Source organism: Dermacentor andersoni, chromosome 9 (assembly GCF_023375885.2).
Source record: "Dermacentor andersoni chromosome 9, qqDerAnde1_hic_scaffold, whole genome shotgun sequence".
In the NCBI taxonomy this organism is placed as follows: domain Eukaryota; kingdom Metazoa; phylum Arthropoda; class Arachnida; order Ixodida; family Ixodidae; genus Dermacentor; species Dermacentor andersoni.
In genome coordinates this window covers 41,304,741-41,328,582 of record NC_092822.1, presented here as the reverse complement: position 1 = coordinate 41,328,582, position 23,842 = coordinate 41,304,741, and the positions used below count along the sequence as shown (strand labels likewise).

The 23,842-nt window shown below is 43.2% G+C and overlaps 1 long non-coding RNA gene across 1 annotated transcript; it reads right to left on the bottom strand.

Annotated features, from left to right (window-relative positions):
• Positions 1 to 1,604: 1,604 nt before the first annotated feature.
• LOC140213168 (uncharacterized) lies at positions 1,605 to 4,246 on the bottom strand. Its single transcript, XR_011890135.1, has 3 exons — positions 3,726 to 4,246; positions 2,806 to 3,098; positions 1,605 to 1,701 (listed from the first exon to the last, which is right to left on the bottom strand). It is a non-coding gene; the product is annotated as an uncharacterized lncRNA (long non-coding RNA).
• Positions 4,247 to 23,842: the final 19,596 nt, after the last annotated feature.

Below are 23,842 nucleotides of genomic sequence, written 5' to 3'. Positions count from 1 at the left end.
TCAGTGCTGCCAGTTCTGGCGTCTAGTCTTATGTGTCTCCTTTGGTGCCATTTCTTCCAAGATGAAACCGTAGCAACTGTGCCAACAAACCGTACGGCGAATGGATCCTTGGTGAAATATTTGGTCCGGCATTTATGCGCAGCAGGCATGGAATTCCATTATGCAACACGTTTAGGAAGGGTCAATTTCTCCGTCGTAGCATGTCTTCCTTATCCATCGTGACTATAATCACGTTATTTTCTATAAGTGCTTCTTTCATTGGTATAGTCGATGTTCTCTTGCTGGCTCTTGCTAGCGGTCTAGCACCCACGTGCCGCTAAGGAATGACGCCGCTTCTTCTTCTGCTTCTTGGGCTGCGAAGATTGTTTTGGGTGTCATGTACATTAGTTGTTATATGCGCACACAAACTTAGTACTTTCTGTTGCTGTGATCCGGAGGTGTTACGGGAACACCCACTCTGCCACTGACACAGTGCTGTTTACTACAGCACTCACGTTGCGTCTGAGGGATTGATGCAATTTTGCCGCTTCGTTCGAATGTCTCTACCTTTCTGATTGGCGTTACCTTTTGCACGACTCCTCCAAGTGATTCCTCCAATCTCTCCCGCCTCAATGGTCCGCCACAATCCACGATCTTTCTCCTCTCCTTCTGCGTTGGCCTCTCCCCTATCCCAACCCCGGCCAGATGGCTCAAAAAACCAAAGGAAGTAGGCGAAAACAAATTTTCACTTTGAAATTGTGCTTATCCCACATGATGCGGAAAATTACATTATGCGATGCATTGTGTTACGGTATCAGGACGTGCTGCTCCTGTGTAAATTATAGTACTCAATGAGGCTGAACTTTACAGCTTTATGCCAACTGAGGAATAGCAAAAGAACTTGAGTCAGTTTCTGTAGCATAGTTTAAAATTGGAAAGCGGCAGAACCAAGCACATAAAAGGCAATGTACGATCTTTTGTTTTTCTTTAGAAAAAAAAAGTGGAATACGGGAAAAGGGGGAGAAAACTTTTCAGCCACCTCAACAACGGGCATGGGTAATTGCACCATATTTATATATAATGCACAAATGCGCTCATTCGGGTAAAAAAGGCAAATTGCGAACTTGCACCGTCTCCAGCTTGGTATTTTACTAGATGCAGCTTGGTGGTTTCTGAGTGCCGTGCGGTTTCAGGGGCACTAGTATGCTGATGACTGAGGCCTCATAAAAGCCAATAACATACCGGTGCACAAACTTACGCGTCTGTAATGGGAAATAGCGGTATTACAGTCCAATTCATGTGCCAAATTCTGAGAAGCACAATATTGATTGGCTCTTTTTCCTTCCTAAACTTGCAAGCAGAAATGCTTATTCTCTTGGAGTTTCTACATGTGACAAAGCTTACAAATAGGGACCTTGAGTGTTCACACAAACAGATAACTAAATTTAACATCAGCGAGTAACCCAGTGTCATTGCTAAAGGCAAAGTGTTGGCGTTTCGAAGTAGCCGAGATATAACGAATATATATTTCGTTGCCTTTATTGCTATTCTTTTACAGCAAACAATACCATATTCATTTACTTTCTTTTTCTGGGAAATCGCAGCTTTCATTAGCTCACCTTGCAGGAAAGCGTCCAAGGCCCGAGATTTTGCTGACAAAGTCCCACTGGCCGGTGCTAGTTCGTGCTTTCCAATGGATGATGGTCTCCTTCGGTGAAATACCTGCGTTATACCGAATACACGCACGTAACTGTGCTAAGTTTCTCGTCGTTGAAGACGTACGCTATGTCCTTGCAACAGTGTCGCAAAGGTTGCTGAAGCACAGCACGTGCATTAGAGGAATTTACATGAGCGTACGATGAAATCAAACATCTGCTCAGAAGGGCAAGCCATACCTCTGCTGATATTTTGCAACAAGGCTCCTTCCGATAATGCGCTGGCGGAAACCCAAATACAAACCACTTTCGTACGAGCCTCGGTATTAGTTGAATCACGCCAGTTTCCGCCACAACTATGCCAGTTCGCATTCTCGTAGTCCCAGTGGCTTATTACTGTGCGTGATAATGTTTAACAACAACAACGAGTAATACTTCAATGAACTTGAACATACAGACAGATTACGGTTCCTAAATCAGATGTAGTACCCATAGAACCATCACCCAATCGTTGCAATTGCAAAGTATCACCGTCGCAGTTAACGCATTATTAAATTTTCTCGAGCGCATAATCTAGCTGCAGCACTATGCGCGCACATTTACACCAGAACCGATACTCTGCCACAAAAGTGTGTTTTCTCGCAAAACACGTGTTCCTCGCGCACAGCATCGCACGCGTTGATTCACAGTTGTTCGAGGGTGAAGTCCCCTGTGCAATGCATCAAGGCATACGAGTTTCCAACAATAATTAATAAACGAAACTCTTCTGCTGCGTTGAGCTACGACGGGCGTGATTGGTACCAGTACAGGGATTGGATTAACCTTCGGTCCTGCGCCGTTATTCTCTAGAAGCTCTGTTTCTAAATTTCCAGTAAATTATACATTTTTAACGACACACGAAACCGGTGGGTATTACAATGTGTCCCTAATCACTGCAATTTGTTGCATTTCTTACAAAATAAACTTTTTAAATTGATAAACGTCCGAAATTCCAAAGCCTTTAAAGCCAGGGTAGCCAAGCGCATGCATATCCTCGTAATAACCATCTTTCAAATAACCAGCTCGCAGTAGCAACTCTGGTAGGAATCTATGCTGCAAGCGGCTGGCCTGTCTCAATGTCGAGCAATTACAAGGGTGAAAGAATTAGTTGGCTTGTTTCAGGAGGGCGTACCGGGGGGGTATCGACGGGACGTTCCTCGACCCCTGTGGGCGATGTTGGCGGCAACGCATGGTCCGCAGCTCCTTCAGTCCTTTCCGCAGGTGACGCCAGAGGCACCGCGGCGTGTTCAGTTTGGAGATGGTGTGAAGAAGGCCCGCTTGCAGGTCCAACAAACGCGACTACTCGCCTGTGGGTCGGTGATGGACGTGACTGGCAAGTCGGGTCTGCAGGCGGTCCTGCTGATGAAACTTCCTCTTCTGGCTTCGGCACCGTTGCTGCCTGGTGAGCTATCAGTGTCGCGGCCGCTGAAAGTAGTTCGATCATTTCATTCAGAGACTGCTTGATTGATTGAAATGGTGACGGTGCTGTTAACTTTATTTAGGAAAGTTTAGAAGGATGGCAATGGATGTCAGAAAAAGCGCTCTCGCGTCTCTATCGGAGTTCCTGATGCACACCGCTAAATGTTAAATGAAATGGTGATCGACCCAACAAAAATGATTGATTTGTCACTTGACTGATTGAGTGAACAAAAGATTCATCGGAATGTAACGACTCAAAGAAATACCTAGCTTAGGAAAGACGCCGCTGTAGAGGGCTCACGAATAATTTTGAGAACTTGGGGACACATAAGATAAATTATCCCAGTGTTCTTGCATTCAAAAAGGAAGAAAATGCAATTGCCACTGTCGAAAATTGACCCTTTATCACTACTTCGGCTAAATGCATCGTCACAAGCACCGAGGCACTAGAGCGAGGGAGTTAAGTTAATAAAGGCTAACATTGGCCAGTATTTCTTGAGTTGGCTTACCACGCCGTGTAAATGTGTTCATTTATCACGATGTTTTTCGTTACACTGTCGTGTACAAACAAGCGACGAAGTAAAATTGCTGAAAAGCCACAGTACTCTGTAGAAGATTGTTGCAGGCACTCACTCGTTTCCGCGCCTTCCTTTGTTGTAGTGTGGTGCTTTCCATGCTTGGGACCTTTTCCTCTAGCCTTATTCTTTTCGCCTTTGTGCCCGACGTCTGACTTGTAGGCCTTCGAAGATCGCCTGGCTTTGTGGTCCTTGGGCGACTCCGAGGCTCCTTGCGAAAGGGGTTCCATGGTGATTCCAAAATGTAAGCTGATGGAACATCGCAGCGCAAGATGGCTACTCCTTCTTCTTCTTCTTCTTCTTCTTCGACTCTACTCATTCTGATCATGCTAGAGCGCCACTGGCGGCCTTTTAGAACATTGTAGCCTCAAGAAAAAAAAAGAAAACTTTATTGTCTCATGTGTATTGTTAGTCTTTTGTGTGAATCAAATAACTCTAGGGCTTTATGTGCCAAAGCAACCGTCTGATTATGAGGCAAGTCGTAGTAGGGGACTGCAGAATAATGTTGACCACCGGGGGATCTTAACGTACTTCAATTGCACAGGACATGAGCGTTTTTGCATTTAGACCCCATCGAATTGTGGCCGCCGCGCCCGGGATTTGATCCCGTGGACTAGCCACTGCAGCGGGTTGTTTTATGTGTGTATGTGCGGGTGTGCGTTACTGTTTTATGTTTTGACCGCAGGAACATTTGTAGGGGCATTCGCTTTTTTAGCGATACAAGATTTGTTCGTAGTAAATTCGCAGTAAATTCGCAGTAAATTCGCAGTAAATTCGTAGTAAATGTCCTATAAATACAAACCTATCCTCTCCTCGTAACAATAATTCGTAATCGCGTATCCTCAAATCCACTACAACAAATAGCACTCAATCAATTATTAGAGGAGGCCACAGAATCATGACATCGACGTCGTTCACGTCATGGCACAGCTACCCGAGCTATCTCAAGGTGCGCATATTACGATAAAAAAAAATCTCGAACAGCGAGAAGACTGCGATGACAAACCTTGAGATCTCGCAGCGTACGGGCGTTATTGTTATCTCAGCGGATTGGTCGTTAGCCAGTTGGCTCTACGGTCATCGCCATTTGGGAACGGGGAGAAAAAACAGAAAACTCGCACTTTGGTCCCTTTGTTGTAGTCGCCGGCACAGTTTGGCGCGCAGCAGTGGCGCATCCTGTGTGGTTGGTGGTTCCGCGTCACAAAACCTCACTTCTAGCAAACAGCAAACAAACCAGGAGACATCGCGCGCAAGTAGCAGAAGCGGTACGTGAAAATGTGCAAAAGCATGCGTACGGGGCTTGCTTCCGCATGCCTGTCCGGCGCGGCACCCCACACTGGTCCAAACCAGGTCTTAACAGGCTCCGCACAACCAGCCCTAACCAAGCACGGCCTGCCGTTCAATAGCCCCTGACAACTTAGTCGCTCAAACTCAAAACGCGTGATAGTCAGAAAGGAGGAAAGTGCACAGGAAGGGCAGGGAGGTTAACCAAGATTCTAGTAGGCACTGCGCCAGGAAGGTCGAGACGGTTTGTTACAGGAGCGGGAGAGGGGTACTTCAGCTAACAAAAGTGCAAACGAAAGATGGGGGAACGTAGCCTTCTCATTAATGAAAATGATGCTAAGAAGTCGCCGCGACTGATCTAATAGGCTATTAAGTTTTATGAACAATCTCTAGCGCTTTCGTTGTTTCTGTATTTAGCCAACCTCAAATTTTTTTTGCTCTGGGGATTAGAACCGGCATTTGAGTCTCTCACATTCGTTACTTTCATTAACAGAAAAAAAGAACCTGCTAAGCGACGATATCGCTGAAAACGTGCAAGAAGCATGCTACAATTTGGTAGGTAACTTGCGCGCATTATAAATAGAAGTCGCGCATTTGATAAAACTTATGCCTTTGTAGGGTGATGTAATAGTTTTTGTACATGGATATTAGATTAATTGCTCGCCTTTATAAGTACATGTCAGCTTTTCAAACACAGTAAAACATTAATATGCGTGTTGACTAACATATATACAGGCGGATACGCATAGTACCGTAATAACTAAATCTTCATATTTCAGCAAATCTTTTACCTGGCTTGAAATAAACAGCGGCCATTTATACTACTTACGTCGTCTTATACTACAAGAAAGCTGTGCACTATCCATAGTGCGGTGCAGTTCATAGCTTTCATATGCAGCTGGCAAGTATTTTAACAATTATTCGTTGCTCGTTCCGTTGCCAGTGCAACTATGAAATTAGTTAACGCTCTCGTAGACATGAGAAAAGCTCAGAAACGTTCACTGAACAAGAGCAGCCCACAGTAATACATCCCAACGGATAACAAGACAGGGTAATATTGCAGGGCGTAGTACAGAGGACGTGGCATCGCAACCAGCAAGAATAGATAATAAGGCTTGTAATGGAAATAGTTGGTCCGCTATATCCGAGTAGGTGGAGCCACACAAGTTATTGATAAACACACAAGATAAAATGGGGATGATATAAGACAGAAGGCGAAGGGGCCAATGCCCGGATAAGCAACTTAATCGGATAAGGAATGGAGAGCGTAAGAAGAAAACATAAATTGATCGCAACACACGTGAAAACATGTACAGCTTCATTAGTTATCTTATTTATTGGGTAACTTAAATCAGGAAGTCTTTGGTCCTGCCTCACAAAAGCTTCAATTATGCATGCACGTGCAATAGACTGCTTGATTATTTTTTTTCTTCTGTGATATGCCGCATCTTGCGAACTGTTGTCCACAAAATATTAGTAATAACTATAGTACCATGTATAACGCGTAAATGACCTGAAAATAACATTATATATTTTGGGTCCGCGTCCACTGTACGTCGTGTCCCAGCTAACGTTGGCCAAGCTGTTCCAGGAAAACCAAGATTTAAAGAAAGAAAACAATGTGCAAGATATAATTATAGTATCTGCGCTCTTCGGTCGCCAGAGAGTGGGTCCATAAATCGTATCTTTCACTGCGCTTTTCTTGGCAATTCTTTTTTTTTGACGAGCTTGTCTAACGTTAGCTGGGACACCCAATATAATTCGCTGCGGAAACCTTCAACAGAAAATATTCTGAAAGAGTCAACTTGTCTGCAGACAGTACGCAGTACATGAGCAAATGTTTTGCTCCCGAGCACTCAAAGGCTACGTCCTTCATTAGATTGCACACAAGAGTAAATTCCAAATCCAGCCATGCGATAAACCCCCGTTCACGCTGTTGCTATACACATGCTGCAAGCATTTCCTTGGGCTTTGGCCAAGTTGGTGTCCTGAAGCGTCGTGCGCTTTTCTTGGCAGGCAGGCATTTGCCGGAGATGCTTCAGAAGACTGATCAACATCCGTTTTCGTTTTTTCATCGACGTCATATTTTACTCGCCTCTGCTATGGATGGAGTTCAGGTCTTGTCCAAGCTAAACTAAAATGAGCTTGACGATACTGTCAGGGCTCTTCGTCTATTTGCTGTCATCGCAACTGTGGTGCTTAGCGCGCCTACATGAAAGTTGCATATGAAGGCACTGCTGTTTTCGCAACGAGGTTATGTGCCTCTGGTCCAATTTGAAAAACTCAAAAGCTGCCGTCATAAGTATTGTGAGATGCATTTGCTTGTATATCTTCGGCGTCCATTGTGTAAGCTAGAAATACTCATTGTGCGCAGCAACGATCATTGCGCAGCCCATTTCTCTACGCAATTCAGCGTAAAACAATTTGTATGGCCCAGTTTTCTTACAAGTACACCTTCCAATCTTACGAAATGAAATCACGTATAGTGCACATCCATAAAGAGTTAACACACAAAAATTAATTAAATTTTGAGGTTTTTCGTGCTTAAATGACAATCTGTATATGCACGAAGCACACCGTGGTGGGTTACTCCGGATTTGTTGACTAAGGTTCTTTTTTTTTTTTTGTCCTCAACATCTCCTTAAATGGAAACACACGAGCGCTGTGACGTGTCGCCTCCATCAAAACGCTGCCATCCCAGCTGGAATCAAAACCGAAACTTTGAACTCGGCAACGCAATGCCACAGCCACTGCGCTACCATGGCTGGTGTTAGTCCCCGCTTGGCGAAATTTCAGCCTATAAGCTTGTATAGTACGTGAGCTATAATCTGGAACATACGTTGTATTGTACTGATTCACCTATTGAATTACACGTTAGTTATCTTGCAGGAACTACACATTTTTCGAATACGTTGTGGTTGTTCTTCTTCTTGCTGTTGTTGATACACATTTACTAAACCCCACTCTCCTCCTGTGTAGACAATCGCCACCAGGAATTGAGGAGGCTGGGGCAGTTGTGGCACCTTAGAGTTGGGCTGCGAAGCCTGTCTTACCAATGCAAAGAAGAGGTGAGTGTAGTATCTGTTTGCGCCTAATCTCGCCTCCAGCGGGCCGCGTTCACTTTGGAAACAATGTGCCTTTGAAGCGGGTGGCAGCTTTTCCATATGCGCTCCGTCCCACGCACATGACATCTACAAGTTATAGTAGTAAATAATTATTAGTGTATAACACGTTGCCATCATAAGGCTGCAAGAGACCTGCGGTGTTTCGGCCGTAAAGATATCCTTGAAATCGTGTGCATAGAAACTCGCCACATTGTGTTTTACTGCACTGTTAAGAGGAACAATGCTTTACAACAAGGCAACGGCTTCGCAAAGGTTACCAGGAAAGCAGCAAAGCGGACTCAACGCCGTCCCGTTATGGCATTAGGACGTATATACGCCAGTGCAGTCACGTAGACTAAAGACGTTATGTTTATCGAGCGGACGAGTATAGTGTAATATTCTCCCTCATGTCTCGCGCATACCTAGTGTTACGGACGCCAGGTGAGGGTATTTTGATTTTCAGTTAAGATATCTTGAGCTCAGGCTTATGTCCGTAAGCAACTTAACAAAAAAAAAAAAAAACAACCTAACTCGAAGTCACGGCCTGCATAGCTCATTCCACGCGAATCGTCTCAATCTTGGCGCTCGAGCAACCTCTATCCCTGTCAAAAACTTACAGAAATATTGCACTTCGATAAATGTTACTAAGCGCAATATTTTCACGAAACATCTTCAGCGGAAAAGATTTTGTGTGCCCGTGAGGGCCATTTGAATTTCACGAAAGATCGATCGTCTCACGCATTCTTCCCAAGTTTGCGTTTTGGCGTTTAGCAACATTGGGCTTTCATTATAAAGCAGGTTCACAAATTGGTTTTACGTTCACGAGTCCTTAGCACCGAAGTAAGAATTCAGAAGTTTTGGTATTCTTGCAAAATATTTCACAAAAGAAAGTCACGAAAGGACACCTGGAATAATTTTTATTGAACTCTCCTTAAACGCACTATCTTCTGAAATCCAGGAAAAACAGGGGGAGTCTATCTTCTAAAATATTATTTTCGCCGATGTGCTGTGCACAGGCTCTAAAATAAAAGCCTGACTTTGGCAAAAGTGCGATTTTGGCCTATATATAGAGGTTGGTAACACACTGAGGTGGTCCATTGAAAAAAAACAGATACGCGGAAAACTCGTTATAACTCAGAAGCATAAGGACTTTTGCCAAGGAAACCTTAAATAAGTAATTCCCGTTCTCACCGAGAAAACGAGATTTGAATTTGAGTCCAACTATTGCAATAATTTGCCCCGCACTTCGACTTCTCCTCATTGCACGTTGGCACGACACACATATCAACTGAACTTCCTGTGTAAAAAGTGGATCGTGTATCCACAGCCTATGAATGTCGGTTCATTTTTTTCGTACTGGGGCTCGTTACCTGGGAGTGGTTTCGCTCGTGGTGACGGTACAGTGTTTTTTGTTTCGTTTTCTTCCCCTAAATTCGATTTGGCTAATCCCATTTCTTTTGTCGTAATTTGTATTTGTCTGCTATATTTATATGGTGTGGCCCAAGGTTTTTATTTTTCCTTAATTTTCTCGCCTCACAATCAAGAGCGAGAGAATAGATGATAAATTAAAGGTATGGAGGTTAACCAGGACTTAGCCCGGTTGGCTACCCTACAGTGGGGAAAGGGAAAAAGGGACGGAAAGACTGAAAGATGAAAAGAAAGACAACTGGGATATCATTCGGTGACTCAGTCCGGATCACAGACGCTGACTCAATCCGGTAGCCTTCAAATATCGCAGCAGCGCTTTTGTGGCCTTCTGTAGCTGCGATATGCGAGGCCATGGTACCAAGATCTTGTTCAAGGTGAACGATTTTCTATCATACCGATTGAGAGCTGCGCAGAGGACATGACTTTCACTTTCAAAAGATGGCCAGTAGCACAGTAGATGTTCTATAGTTTCCTCAACACCACAGGCATTGCACTCGGCGCTATCAGCCATTCCAATCAAAAACGTATATGAATTGATGAATGCGACGCCCAAGCGTAAGCGGCACAGCATTGTTTCCTCATTACGCGGAAGCCGTGGTAACAGCCGCAGTTGCATAGATGGATCGAGGGAATGGAATCGATGTTGGGTGAATTTAGCTGTGTATCAGGATTCTTTTTATACTTACTTTTTTTTAAAGATCGCCTCTGGCAGATAGCGCGATTCTTGTTGTTGAGCGGGATTATTTGAACAGGTGGACGTTACTAGCAGGATAACTCGCAACGCATATTCAATTCATTATTCCACATATTGCAATTTCCTAAGCGCAGCCGGTGAGCCTGGAAGACGCATACACTTGAAACGAATTTACAGGATGTGACCAGTTTGGGGATATCAATTCCCAAGATCTGGGACGAAATACTTGGGCGTTCCAGTTGCGTTTCAGCTTTAATGCATAAACGAGCGTTCTGTAAAAGAAAATAAGTGGAACAAGAGTGCATTATTGCAAATTATTGCAAAAGATTTGATGGCGCATAACTCGTAACTATAGTGTCATTACGAAAATTCATTTCAAGGGAATATGCCTTGTAATCTCACCGGCTACAATTCGTATATTGCAGCATGTGCTTTAAGGTAACAAATTAAGGTGGTAATTAGTGACATTTCGTAAATTAGTCGAATATTTGCTATGATTTCCGGCGCAACTAATGCCCGCCTGTTTGATTAATCTCCCTCAAGGAGCAGAAATTAGGTTATTTACAATAAGCCATTCTTAAATATTCCATAAAACTTAGGAATGATAACTCAGTATATAGACGCGAACACAAACACAGTGAAAAAGTATCACAATATCATTGACATAAGTGCCACAGTGCCCACAATGAGAAACAGCCGTGGTTGTTGGTTCCTTCAGGCTTTACATCACTAAGGCCCTGTCCTGCGTGTCCCAGCAAAATCTTTGTCGACAACTGTGGATCTCGCCTATTATTATTGTGTTAATAGAAGGGACTTAATATATTAGCTGTATTAATAGAAGGGACTTATCACGGATTCCATGAAATATGCTCAATAAAGTTGCCTATCAACAATATTCACCGAGTATATTCGTATTCTTTCGCTGATTTCACGGCCACTATAGCTTACGTCGTGCAAGTTGTGCTCCCAGTTCGCGCTCATGAAAGCGATTTGTGGACCGCTTCTTCACTTCATTCGTAGGCGACCGCATATACGTACATCCAGCAGCACGGAAGTGGGCAATGTAGATCTGCTTCAAGTAGCCATACCTTTGGGTTTTAAATTATTACGAACTTCCGGTGATCACAGCTTTTATTCCTCTCCGGACACGTCACCATGCGCACCGCCCTGGTTTCTACTTCCCGCCAATATGTTATGAGGTGAAGTCCCAACGCGAACCAAAATATTGCAATGGTGAGCTTAAAAATGTAAAAAAAAAGATCATTTACTCGGTGAAAATACGAATTACATAGGTTAAAATTTCCGTGGCGAAATAATTATGCTTCACAATTATGTTCGCTTTTCTGCGGCTTTTTTCTTCATGGAACACCTTAGCGTATGACCGACGCTAAACATAGGCCAAAATAGCATTTGAGGTCAATTCCAGCTTTCATTTTAGATCCTGTGCGCAACACCAAGGCGAAAATAAAATTTTGGAGAGTCGTACATTTTAACAGCAGTTATTTGAAAATAAATTGAGGTTCTTTTCCGCAAATGTATTTTGTAAAACATTTCCCACGAAATATGCGCATTTTTACCTCAGTGTCAAAGGGTTAAAGAACACAAAAGCATATTGTGAAACTGCTTCTCAATGAATTGAAGATGTTCAGACAACGCAAAAACGCAAATTTCGAAAGAATGCATGAGGGAGTCGATTTTTGGCAGATTTTGTATCGCACCTGTTTTTCCACTGTTTCGTGACATTTAAACGGCCCCCTCACGTGTCCAAAAAGCTTTCTTTTTCGCTCAAAATGTATAGAGAAAATACTTTGCAACGAATGCTTATATACGTGAATTTTTTTTTCATAATTTTTTTCAGAAAAATAATATTGGTCGAGCGCCGAGGTTGGGACAGTTGACATGGAATGACCCATATAATGCTTTAACTCTATAGATATGTATGAGCCATAGAGTTTCTCCCTATATCACCTAGAGGGAAATCTGGCGCCACCGTCTATGGGAGTTTCCTAAGGGGCGCTGTGCCATCATGGGAATGAAGGTATATGTGTCAGCGAGGCTTGTGCTGGCTGGTGTTGTAAGAGGCTTCGTCTAAAGCATGGATATGGCTTCACAAGAAACGTGTTTCTAAAGTAAAATCTTCATAGAATGTTTCCATTCACGCATATTACATCTTTACTCACCTACAATGCATGACGAAGCGAAGAAAAGCAAGAACAGACGACAAACTGTTTCAAAGCGAGCGCGAATCTTGTCGTCTGTCCTCCAACTTTAGCGGCCCGCTGATACTATTTATGTATCATATAGCTGTGCATGCAATAACAAGTTCTCATAATTAAACAAAGCATGAGTTCTGTAGTAATAAAGCTAAAACAGCTTTGTACGTAGAGTTTTAGTAGAAAATTATTCATTGCGACAGACGGAACGGTACTTGCCTGGCTCTTCGTGAACGATGCTAATCTGAAGTCACAATATACCGGCCTTCCCATGCATACGACAGCGCAGCAGTGCCAGATTTCCGTCAAGGCATTATAGTGAGAAACTCTATGATATGAACAGAGCATCGCCATTAACTGGCCCTATGAGCTTCGATCAGCGTTGGAAACCCCATGGTCACGAGTAGTATCACACGTGACAACCTACCATGGCGAAATCTTCCAGGCTGGGAACTTCAACTTTCCATTGCAACAACAAATGACGACGTAGAATTTACGTATTCACAGTGTAATAACTTGATTGCGGAAACCAAGGAAATGCGGTCAATGATCACTTGTTCAGTTAACCTCAACATATCAAGCGGTTTCAGGAGACAAAGCATGTAGCCCCTACCGAGTCAAACCCTTAACTTTGGCAGGATAATAATGTTTAACATTCACAGAGAAGGTACTTTATCTGTACACACCCGTTTATTCCTCTTTTATTTAAATCTTTCAATATGATTTCGATACCCAGAATCGTTATCTCCGACAGATGCTTGACACAACCACCCGACTTAGACGGGGCTGCGTTCTAAGAGTTTCGAGAAATGCAATCAATACAAGCCCGAAAAACGTTTAAGCTTAAAGCAAACGAAAATACGCTGCATCCACACAGAAAACCCAATAACGCTCATTTCTTAGGAACTTCGTTTATCGAGAAATAGGCACACAGCGGAGGGGGGGGAGGGGGGGGGGGGGGCACGTTTAGATTTAAGTTGACATTTCCGCGAGAAAAAGGAAGCAGCTGACTTCCGGACTTTTTAACCGAAGACCAATGATCATCTTTCATGAAAGCTTGGTTCACTCCACTTTTACTTGTAAAGTGATAAGACACGTGGAAGTGCATGTCTCGTTAGGCAGAAAGAAAAATGATTTCCCCCGAAACACCGTATTGAATTACGCACAGAGGACTGCATAAAGGAAAGATGCTTCATGCCGGAAGTTCTTCCACCTGATTTCTTCATTCCGTCTATGGTCTCAAGCTCCATTTAGTATGAGGGAGTTCTTCCCGCTGACGAAATTGCCCCAGCACTGCTTTCTGAGGGGAAAATTTTGAGACGCGCTTGAGATTGTGAAGTCTTTCACTGAGACAACCATTAAGAGCCTCAAAATTGCGTTTGCAGTGTCCGCTTACTTGTCCGTCGTCGTAATCAGCAAAATCACACAAGTCATTGCTATGACTTGGCTTTGCTAAAGACACAAGAGCCAAGACGGCTTTAGAGGTGCAATATCCAGTCCCACTGACGTCTTTTGTCATCTATGGATCGTTTCTTATAAATCGTTCTTTTTTTATTGTCGTTTTCTCCTGTTTCAGTTTCGTGTGTCAGCGTTCTGGCAATTGTGCTTTTTATGTACTAGTAATTTTTTATTCCTCTTTATCTTTCTTTTTCTTTTTCGTTCGTTCGCTTTTGTTTTATTTTATTTTGTAGCTCATCTTTCACGTTAAACAGCGGGTGCAGCATGCCAGGAATTTGATGAGGCTAAGACCTCAATTTCTCATTAAAATATATCTTTCTCTGCATCCGCGATTTCCATGTCTCCATTGTAATCAGACGTCGGTTGCCTGGTCGTCATCGTAATGGCCTCCTAACTACGCGGATAGCATTTCCCGTGTAGCCGTAGAAGTAGTTCGAATAATTAGGTTACGCGGACGGTTTAGGAGGTGGAGGAGGAGGAGGAGAAATAAACTTTATTTTAGTACAGCAGATTTATGTGACCTAGGCTTCTCTGCCTAGATGACGGGCTCGAGCCCTTGGGCCCTGGCGGCATCTTCGGCCTGCTGGACTGCCTTAATTTGGTCTTCCGGTGCACAGCTGAGAACGCGGTCTCCCACTGCTCTTTGGTCTTGTGTGTGTTATTCTGTGTGGGCGTCCGAGGACAAGCCCAAACCATATGCTGTAGATCCGCTCTTTCTTGACAGAATCTACATCTATCAGTGTGGAGGTCCGGCTAGTAGCGGTAGTAGACGACCATGTTTGTATATGCATCTGTTTGTAAGAGGCGCCATGCCGTCGCTTGCCGTCTACATAGCGTGGAGTGTGTCGGGAGAAATGGGCCCTTCCCAATTGATAGTGTTTGGTGATGTCGTTAGACCTTGTCATCTGGTCTCTCTCTGTTCTCGTAAAAAAAATATTAGGGAGAAAGCCTTCAATGGCACATTGCGCGATGGCCCTGAAAAAGAAAAAAGAAATGCGGCGTCTAGTCGAGTGGTACAAAAAAAAAGCCACGTGACCTTCTCCTAGTGAGCGGCTGGTGGAGAGGGCAACGAGCGGCGCACCCTGATGACAGAAAAAGTAAAACAGGTGTTGCATCGCTGACGTCCCGAAACGGCGGTGGCGGTTGTGGCGACAGTCGGCTGCGAAGTGAGAGATACGGCGGTGGAGGAAACTCGCCCAGGGACTAGCGGATTGCGCGCTACGCCTCAGATATACGCTATGGTCTCGTATGGTCGCCAAGCGAGGAACAAGGTGCGACGTGCGAAGCGGCGGGAGGAAGGCGTTCGACCGCCAGTGCTGCTTTCCCGTGCTGAGAGCATGCAACCTAATTGTGCTGGTTCGGCTTGTGTGACAAATTTGTAACACTTACTGGCGACAAGCAAGCTGCACCTTTAGGTAGTGCATTAAGTTATCGCATGTGTCGTTGAGGAGGTCGACCTAAAGCACAACACGTGTACTTCGCACTGCGGTTCGTTACGTGTTGCAAGAAGTCTGACACCTCCGATCGTATGGCTTAGTGCCTTACCAAGTGTGTAGCAGGCTTTCGCTTTCACGTGTTACAACAGCGCAACATGCTACCGAATTTTTTATACAAGGAATGTTACCTTTAAGGTAGTATAGTAATTGCCGTAGTCTTCTGGCTGACGACAGCCTTTTTCTTTGTTTTTTTTTCTTCCCGGAGTCTGGTTGCTCGAGTCGAGCGCTGCGTCGCAGCCAAGTGGCCTCCCAGAATGTACAACTTTGTGTCTCTGTTGGCAAAGCGACACATTGCTTTCTTTACCAGCAACAACACGCCATTTTTGTTTATTTTCGAGTCCTTATGTCGTTGCTCAGCACAATGGCATTTCTTAATTGTGTTTCAGTAAAAACTAGTAGAAAGGGAGCTGGCAGGACGGCAATGAATAAACTGTCACCAGAAAAGAAATGGTTTCCTGGAGGCGGTGCTGGGAATATTTCATGCCGAGGCTTTCCCGAGTCGGTGCTAGGCGTATTTCATGCCTAGAGAAAAAAACTGTAGAAGACACTTCCTACGGAGCATGAGAACAAAAGTGTAGGTTCGGGAATAGGTTCCTAAGGAGAGCGGCGACGCAGTAAGCTTGAGGCAGAAGACACGGGGACTTGATTTCTTAGCGCAGTGAATGGAAGAAATTAATGTGTCTCCGCCGCCGCTATACTAGACGGGGAGATCATTATCGTGCGCTGTAGTGATTTACAGGTGCTCTTCTCCCACGAAGGTTTACATTAGCGCTATTAGAGTCTCTGAGATTGGAAGTTCTCAAGTTTCACTTCCTTTTACAATTCTCTAAGGGGAAGTACGGGATTATTGGCTTCTGGCATGAGTCTGAATGTGAGAGTGAAAATTGGGACACAGGCATCTTGCCTGCGAGGTGTCGTTCGTGTTGGTTTCTAACAATATAGCTAATACTTTATAAGCAGCAAGTTTCTCTCATTATTGTAATTTTCAATTCTATACCACTACCCTCTATAATGCCTTCGGGCTTCGAGGGTACTAATAAAATATGTAAATGAAACAAGTTTAAGAAATAGTGGACGAAAACTAGCACATTTCAGTTTCCTCTATCTCTTTTTGTTTGTTTGTTTTTTGTACTTTAAGATAATTTCTGCATCAAGTCGAATTCCTCCGTATTGTCAAACTAGCGACCTTGTCAGCGCTGAGGGTTAGAAGTGCGTCAAACCATCTTCGATGAGATCAATATGCTAATGTGTCAAAACGGCACAACGCCACGGAATTTCACAGCGTATGGCTTAGCCTCTTTTTTGGGGGGCAGGTGCTCTAATTTTCCCTGTTATTTATTAGGGCTACAATACACAACGACGGCCTACAGCACTGATCGCGACTAAGCTTTCCACTCCGGCGTGCTGAGCACAGGTTGGTTAGTATACTAGGCCTACATTTACCAAGTACGTTCTCTAAGTAGCCCAGTCACTTAACTTGGGTGTAGGGGCTATTTCATATTTGAGGAAACGAAAACAAGCGTCGTTGCTTCTTTAATCAGCAGCATAATTTGTGCGGCCAACCTTGCCTGAACATTATGAACTTAAGACAACTTTTGTAGTTTCTTTATATTCGTTCGACGCGGTAATATAAGCGCTATTGTATTCGGAAACTGGCAATTAGGCTCGTCTAAGTATTGAAGGATAATTGCGCGTAACTTCACATATCCTCTTTTGCAAGCCAGTGTCTTGCCTCTACTCCTAAAAGAACTCAGTTTGTGGACACATAAAAAAAATTCGCCATGGCGAAGTTTTCTCCATAGCAAACATGGCGAAGTTTTCTGATGTGTCCACGCGCAATTACAGAAGTACGCGGAATACCCTTTGGCTCTTTCGAGCACTCTATATATTCGGCACGCAATGTCGCTGAAACAGGCATGGCGGCAGTCGAAGAACTGGTCATAGTTAAGGCACAGTTGCAGTGATCTTCGTTGCAATTCGTAAATAAAAGGTTTAGGAAGAAGTAAAGAAGATAAAAGGCAGCTCCGAATGACAGGCTCATCAAACGTAGAGGGCTGACGCATCCCCCTCGAGACAAGATTATTTGGTCACGGAAGAGAGTCTGCGAACAGCTCGGGACTCAAAACTCGATAGCAATGACGTTTCCTTAACTTCTGAAAGTGAAGCTTTGTTTGACTCCCTCTCGGGTTTTTTTGCATGGCTGCTGCTCTTTGTCAATGCGGATATTTTTGTCGACTTATATACGAATCTTATATCGCGTGTTTATCTTTCTTTAGAAGGTAGAATTCTTTTTAATTACCCGTGGCACATAGCGCAATTCTTACCCTTAATCTAAATTAGTCGATGAGGCTGTCATTACTTCTACGAGAAATGAAAACGCTTCATTGAATTATTAACATAGTTTTGTTGATTAACTTTCAGAATAATTGCATTACTGCACATACTTAAGGTACGAATTATGGCGGGCGAGTTCGCGGGCGCCAGTCCTGTCATTTGTGTTCTTCTTGAGTCCTGGTCTTCTGCGCCTTGCCTTTAATAATTCAAGCATAAACCAACTGGCCCTAGCAAGAGTTTTACTTGAGTTCGCAAGACGTATCCACTTGGAAAGAATAGTCTGGACTGCACGAGTTGCGAGATATTAATTTTCAAACTTTCCGACGACATGCACTGGCGTTACTCCTTTTGAGAAAATACTGTTTTATGCACTGAGGCACAAAAGTGGCTGGAACACCACTCCATTTTGTCAGACACCTTGAAAACGAATGTCTCGGAACTGGTGCAGTCCAGTGAATTCGTTTTGAGTGGATACCTCTTGCGAACTCACCGGCTGTAATTATTAGCCTTAATATGTGCCGTAATGTAATTAATTTTAAAGTTAGTTAGCCTAATACAGTAATTATTGAATTAAGCGTTTTTATTTATCGTCGAAGTATTGGCCACCTCTTCGAGTTATTTAGCTCAAGGGTTAGAAGTGTACTGTCTGCCCCCAACAATATTTAAAATTTGGACTTTCTAAAACCTCACAAAAAGGAAAACAATTAGTATATGCACCAAATGCAAGTAACAAAATACAGCCTTATACAGCCCCTACATACCGGCCGACAAAGCCGTGCGGGAAAGCGCACTTCTGTTCTGCGTGATAACGAAAACAGTCCTTCATAAGCCCTGAACATATGCTGTCGGCTAATAGCTGTATTTAAAGTACGCTGGCCTCTTAGCGAAATAGCGCAATATATTCAGCAGACTTACTGATTTACTTTATCTTTATTTTTATTAATTTTCCCCAATACGTTTACCATGGCTTAACTCCACTGGTTAAGATGCTTCCAACAAAATGCTGAGATAAATTTATCTTTTCACAGTAGTCAGCGCTCTTCCAACTATGTTGGCCAGCCATACCAGTCAGCATGGCAGTTTCATTGTCACCGCGTGTTTCTCAAAGTTCTGACAGATTCCTTTTCAAAAAAGACTTTTAAATGACATTTCATGAAATAGTACAAAGAAATGGTCCCTTTTGAACAGCGAAGGGACTGCGGCAGACGACACAAGAAGCTTACGCCATGCAGGAAAACTTTTTGCAATGATTGCGCAACTTTAAAACATCTATATCTGTTAAGCGCATACGAAACAACGGAGACGAAAGGGCAAATGCCTTTTTTTTCGGTAATAAAAAGGGGCGCACAATTGATTGCGTCATCGTCACTTGAGAGCGCGAGCACAGATCTCTTCAACTTCTAATCCCCGTAGACAGAAGACCATCAATTTGTGTAATGGCTGCAATCAAGAAGGCGTTTGCGAAACGATGGGTTCCTATACTGAAGGAACCAGTGCCCGTGGCCGCCCGTAATTATGCACGTTTATTTGGCGGGGAATACGGCGACCACGTGACATTGCGTGAGGCCACGCAATGAAAAACAGCGCCAACGCTTTTGTCCAAACCCTGTAGCTCTGGATTGTAAATTATGACCATGGTAACGCAAAAGTTACCAGTTTTCAGATCCTGCCTATTATACGTGGCATATTGCTTTGCAAACAATTCTGGTTGGATATATATGTTTTGTTAGTTGAGAATGTGGGTCTACGTTTCCGGCGTTTAAAAACTAGGAACGATTAATGGCATCGTAGTCTGCTGACAAATTGAAAACTAAGGTTTCTGTGTTCGAAATAAATGACGACTCGTTGGTGTAGAGTTTATCGGAGGTTTGCAGTCCTTGATTGTGGAACAGAATTTCGAAAAAAAAATGTCATGTCTCACAATAGCTGCCGTACGGCTTCCGATATCACGTCACTCAATGTTATTTTCAACCGTCGTACTCATAAAAAGTTTTTGCGACAGCATGTTCATTGAGGGCTGTGCTACAAAAATGGAAATCATCTGATGATATGTCTATCTTTAACGAGTGTAACAGGTCTGGGGCGCAATGTTTTGCATACAACACGAAAATGTGCACCCCATTGTGAAAAAAAGAAAATATTTGTCTTTGCTTATGATTAGGCATTTGTATTTAAAAGCGGGAGGGCGTACAATATTCCTTGTTTAAACCGATGGGTTTAAACAAGGAACAGATGGGCCTGCATTGCCCAATGCAGTGTTTTAGCCTTTTTCAATGAAAGCCTTCCGCCAAAATTGCAAAATAAAACATTTCTTCATACCAATTGTCTCCGCGTAAAGATGTCCGGAAAGCAAGCGCTTATGTTTACTTTCCCTCAAGTTCTCACCATGCGAACTTGCGCGAAAAACATTCTTCATCTAGCATTAGCATCTCACGCTAAGGTAATTAACTCAATGCAATAACATAAGGAGTGGTTGACCGCAATACACTCGTATTCAACCTCTCTCTAAGGATACCCTACACTATTCCTTTAACCACATATATATGAGACTAAGACAGGGTTATTTTTGTCAGTTAACGCTGAACTTGCACAGTTTTCTCAACACTGCGCTAGGTTAGTCAAATCAAGAACTGCTGAGCAAAACTGCTTAGCTACAAACACAAAGTATACAACCCGGTTTTGTACAAACACGAAGTACCGTCGCCTATGAAAAAGCATTTGTCGGAATACTGAGAAGCCCTTGTTTTCTAACACGCTATGAAAGCTGTTCAATAAAATAAACGTATTTTGCGAGATGCCAAATAAGTAAACTCTTTTCGAGATCGAAAAAAAATATTATCTTTATGTTCCGCACCGAGCTTACTGAAATTTTATACAAACAAAGAACAATTGTTTTCAGGAAAATGTTCACAATATTCTTAGTGATAACCTCCGAAAATTCGGCAACATAGCAACGAATTATTCGGCAGCTTCGCATGACATTTTCTAGATCAATCCAGATAGGTTCGAGTTCCCGTTCATGAGCAAAGCGATGTAAAGAATTTTTATTTTTGTTTTGTTTCCTCTTATGAGCTTTTCGCTAAGTGCATCTTACTCAGTGCTCTTTTTGCCACACCACTCGTTCACGCTGGTGTCACCTATTACACTCCTACCAGAACGTAAAGCGAAACCTATTGATATTATTAGGATGCCAGGAACCACTGACCCCGACAACACACCTGCTAGAACTGCTAGAGGGGACCAAATAAGTTTCTAGCCTAATATTACAAATCGTTTGTTGTCAGTTCATCGCCACCAGCCCGATTCCCAAAGACTGAAAAAGTTACCCACGTTGACCAGGTGCATAAACCTGGTATTCGTTTCAATCCGTCAGATTATCCTCCCATTGTCCCTCACGTGCACCTCTTCAAAATTTATGGAACGGTAATCCAACGTAGCTTCTCATCTCGATAACTAATTCGTCATTTCTCCTAAATAGCTTGGTTCGTGGCGATGCCTGTCTTGTCAAACTCGGCTTTTCAAGTTTACCACGGATATCGCCTAGATCTTCAATCTTCCTTCCAAACTTACGTAATTTAAGTACACATATCTAATACATTTTATCGCGTTTCACATCGCCGACTATTCACCAAACTTGCTTGCCTCCTACTTCACCGATTGACACCATAGTGGCTTGAAGGATTTTTTTCTAATGGGTCCGGGTGCAAAATCATCAATAACGATAACTCGGAAAGAAAGTGACGTTCGCCGTTCCTCAAAGATCGCTTCTTTTTTGCAAGGGCCGATCTCTCTCATTCTAAATTTTTAAGTCTCCCTATTAACGTGTCATCGTCGCTTCGACTGTTTGCCGAAGACTGCGTCCTGTATCGGCACATGCAGTCTCCAAATGATCACTCATTACTACAGAATTACGTAATAGTAAATAAATAGCAATGATAAATAGATAACTGGCCCTTCCGCTTGGTGATGGTACTTACGTACCTAATGTAGGTTCATGTGTGTCTCCCCTACATGCTATAACAGCAGCTCTCAGTATTACGCTAACTGTTCGCTTGTAACATTAGCTGATACACGCCGCTACTTTGTACCACCATCTCCAGCCAATTAACGTGCTCTGAACGGATCCTAAAACTCGCTCCCAACTGTTCAAAATCGCTCGACCTGACCAAAAGGTCGCTATTAACGTCACCACCTTCTAACCGCGAGCTTGCCTTACGACACGTTCGCCTGTACTAAACCCAACATGTGCATCACCAATTTCGAGCCATCATCGCTTGATAATGGTTCGAAATTTACCTGTGTGATATAAAACATTTGAGTATACCAGGGGCATAGGTAGTTGCCCTGTAATCTCTCCACCTCTTCTTCCAGTCGATGCGTTGCAAGATTTCCCAGTCGTGTGTTTTGCACACGCTCTACTACTGTCTCTATACCATAAGGCGTTTATTTTCAGCTGCAATAAATTTCTTTTTTTGAATGCCTGTGGCAATCAGCATAATTCTAATCATTGATCTAAATTACTCGAAGAGGCGGGTATTGCTTCCACTAGGAATCAAAATGCTCAATTGAATAATTGTATTAATTAAGCTAATTAACGTGAAACAATTACTTTACGGTGCAAATTTCAGTCTACAAATTGTAGCTACTCATCTTGCAAGGCATATCGACTGCGAACGAATTCTGAATATGGCACAGGTGTTGAGATACGCGCCGTGAAAACTGCGATAAAAATGCACCGTTGTTTCACTTACCTTTTATAGAAAATGCTGTTTTATACATTGAAGCACTAAAATAACTGGAATGCCAATGAATTTTTCGGACGCATCAAAAATTATTATCTCGAGAGTACTGGATTCCGGAGAATTCGTTCGAAGTGCATATGCCATGGGCACTCCGTGGCTACAATTCGTAGATTAAAATTGGTGGGGCAAAGTAACTCCCTGAAAGTTAATTAGCGTAAATATTTTGATTTAGGCATTTTGATTTCCTGTAGAAGCAATGGTCGCCTGAATGCATAATGCAGGTTAAACGTTAGTATTATGCTAAGTGCCACAGGCAATGCTTAATAATTGGGCCCAGCTCAAAAAATACACCCTCTATACTATACCACACTACACAATACTATCCCTATTTTATGCTCTTTCACATACTATACTCTCTATACTATCAACTACATTCCCCAAACTTGTTTAATACATGTTTTCTATCCTCCTCACCGCATTTCTCACCGAATGCACCGAGAACAGTGGAACCAATTGTGAAAACCAATAGTTAATGGGCATGATCCATAAAAATGTGAGCTCTTACTGGTAGCGTGTTTCCCGAACTACTTACATTACACGTACCTCTGCCGTAAGTTCGTAATGACGTCACTTTGCTTACCCTACGCCTACTGCTGACCTGATATGTTTATCTGTTTCTTTCTTTTGTTTGCTTTCCTGACTACGTTGGGTACATGTGTGCGTGCTCCCGCATCATGTATTACTTTGCAACGGGGTCTTTTAAGGGGAAGTAACAAGCGAGGATGATTAGAACAAGGCTAGTTTGTTCTGCAGAACAAGGCACAAGTTTGGCTATTATGAAAATCAAATATGTTTCCTCCGTCTTTGTTCAGCAATAGGTTATGACAAGAACCAAATTTGTTGGAAAAAAGAACAGTCCACAGGCCTGAATTAGCCATCCTCTGTAAATGAGAGCAGAGCAATTAATATCAACTGCAGTGCCTGAAATGCTCATTCAGCACAAGAACGGGACTCCCCCGATATCATGCCATAAGTGCACTATCTCCAATTGTATTTAGAAAGCATACTGTGCCTTGTTATTTGGAGTCTACGTGGCATTGCGTTCTTGTTTGCTCTTTTCACACTTCCCAGTGGTAGTGGCTTTGGAGTCACTGCTATATTGAAATTATTGATACGAAAGCACCAAACGGCCCATGGAGTGAAAAAATCCGGCGGTGTCTGTAGCAGCAAAGAAAACGGCGCCAATCTCCCATTGGTTGCGACGCCAGGTCACGAGCGGGTCTCGCGCGATCGTGAGGTTTTTCACTAATGCATAGGTGTAACTGGAACATCAGGGCGGATATGATTATTTTGTTTCCTGCGGTACAAAGTTTTCATTGGCAAATGTGTCAGGCAGAAACTTTGAACGCAACTGGAAAAGAT